Here is a 2,759-nt window from a genome sequence, read left to right as displayed (position 1 = left end):
GGAAATTTTTGTGGGTTCTTCTAGTTGCTTTCTTGTGTTGGGGGGTCTTTCTCTCAGGGGATTTCCAGGTGGGATTCCATGGCCACAAGTTTCATGGCCATGGTTATCTGCCGGGTCCCAGATTTGTCTCTTTATTACCTAAACTAGCCTGCCTCAATATCACTAGCTGATTCCATGATACATAAATGGATTGTACAACTTAATGATAAAAAAAACAACCAACCCAATTTAAAAATGGGCAAAAGGCTTGAATATTCATTCCTCCAAAGAGGAAATACAAATAGCCAAAATGCACATGAAAAATGTTTGACATCCCTAGCTATTAGGGAAATGCAGATCAAAACTACAATGAGATTCCATTTCATACCTTACCAAATTGCCATAGTATTTTTAAAAAACAAAACAGAAAACAAGTGCTAGAAAGGATGTGGAGAAACAGGAACACTCCTTCAATGTTGGTGGGAATGTAGAATAGTGCAGCCTCTGTGGAAGACAGTTTGGTTGTACCTCAAGAAGCAGAAAATAGAAATACCATATGATCCAGCAATCCTATTACTAAGAATATATTCAGAAGAGCTGAAAGCAAGGATGCAAACTGACATTTGCACACCGATGTTCATAGCAGCATTATTCACAATTGCTAAAATATGGAACCAACAGACGTGGCCCTCAACCAATGAATGGATAAACAAAACGCGATACATATGTACAGTAGAATACTATTCAGCTCTAAGAAGAAATGAAATTGGGACATATATGACAACATGAATGAACCTAGAGGCTATTATGTTGAGTGAAATAGGCCAGACACAAAAGGACAAATATTGTATGGTCTCACTAATATGAACTAAATATGATGAGTAAATTCATGGAGGCAAACTCTAGAGTATAGATTACTAGGAAATAGAATGTGGGTTGAAAATTGGAACTGGTGCTCAATGTAGCTCGAAGAGCTAAAAAAACACAAGCTTAATGTATGTAGCATTATTAATTGTAAAAGTGTGGAAATGAATAAAGTTCAGAATAATACATTAAAATAAGTATAACTAAATCTGCTGATTTATAAATGTGATTGTGACTGAAAGGGGTAGTCTATGGATGTCAATGTCAAGTAAAAGGAAACTAGAGGATAATTTAGGATATGTATAACATAGTAATTTCGGTGGTGGATGAAGCTTGTGGTTAATAGTATAAATATAAGAATGCTCTTCTTTTACAAAGTACTAAGAATATGGTGATACACGGGAAAATGACAACTAATGTAATTTATGGGTGATAGTTAACAGTAATATTGTTAATATTTTGCAGCAATGGCAAGAAGATATATTTTTTCAATACTAGGGGACAACAATAGGGTAGTTTAAAAGGGTATGGGATTTTTCCTTTTGGAGTAATAAAAACATTCTAAAATTGACTGAGGTGATGACAGCACAACTCTGTGATGAAAATGGGAGCCACTGAGTGTACATTTTGAATGGATTGTACAAAACATGGGACTGTAAAACACAGGGAATCCAGTGGTGGATGATGGACTGTGGTTAACAGGACAAACATGAGAATGTTTCCTCCTGAATGATAACAAATATATAATACCAATACAGCGTGTTAATAATTGCGTGTGTTGGGGGAAATACACCAAATATGAGCTTTAGTTAGTAGTAGTATATATATATGTATATACAGAGAGAGGAAGATCGAGCAAGAGAGAGAGAGAGAGAGAGGTACCAGGGCTGGGAATTGAACTGGGACCTTGTATGCGGGAAGCCAGTGCTCAACCATTGAACTACATCAGCTCCCCTGAGTTGTTTTTTTTTTTCCATTTGTTTGCTTGCTGTTTGGTTTTTTGTTTTGTTTTTCAGAGGCACCAGAGACCAAATTGGGACCTCCCATATGGGAAGCAGGCACTCAACCACTTATGCCACATTTGCTCCCCTAGTAGTAATATTTTGATGATGCTCTTTCATAGTTTGTAACAAATTTTCACAACAACGCAAGGTGTTGGTGGCAGGCAGATGCATGGGAGCCTGGTATGATGATATGCATGCATGTTCTATAAATTCACAAATTTTACTATACATTTACTGGTTATGCATGTTCATGTATGAATGATATTCTCTAATAGAATTTTATTTTTAAAATGTAAATTGGTTGAATTTTTGCCTGATATTAACATCCTTTAACATTAGCATACATTTGTTCAGTTTCAAAGGAAAACAATCTTATATATGCAATATTACCCATATTCATATTTCACATGAGGTTTCACTATGCTATACAATCCCATGGTACAGTCTTAAGCTTTCCTTCTAGTAATATACATGACAACTGCAGTAAACTATGGACAGTAGTATATATTAATATAATAATAATTTTCCAGTAAGAGTAAAAATAGAAGGCAATATACCAAGGGAAAGAAACTAGACACAAGGTACTATGTATTGCTTGACTCCATCTATACAAAATATAAATACAAATAAACTAGACAGACAGCAAGAGAATAGCAGCTATGTATGGCAGAGGAAGCATAGAGAGATTGAGAGGTGATGAGTTTTAGTTTGTCTGCCTGGTTTTTTAAATTATTATTATTGTGATAATGAAAATGCTCTAATAGTGATTGAACTGATGAATGCACAACTATATGATTATACCAAATACCTTTGATTGTATACTTTGGATGGACTGTATGTTTTTGTGGTTTTTTTTGTTTTTACTTATTTTTTTAATATTACATTAAATAAATATGAGGTCCCGATATACCC

The sequence above is a fragment of the Dasypus novemcinctus genome, chromosome X, assembly GCF_030445035.2.
Source record: "Dasypus novemcinctus isolate mDasNov1 chromosome X, mDasNov1.1.hap2, whole genome shotgun sequence".
NCBI classification, from domain to species: Eukaryota; Metazoa; Chordata; class Mammalia; order Cingulata; family Dasypodidae; genus Dasypus; species Dasypus novemcinctus.
This window is presented reverse-complemented; position numbering follows the sequence as displayed.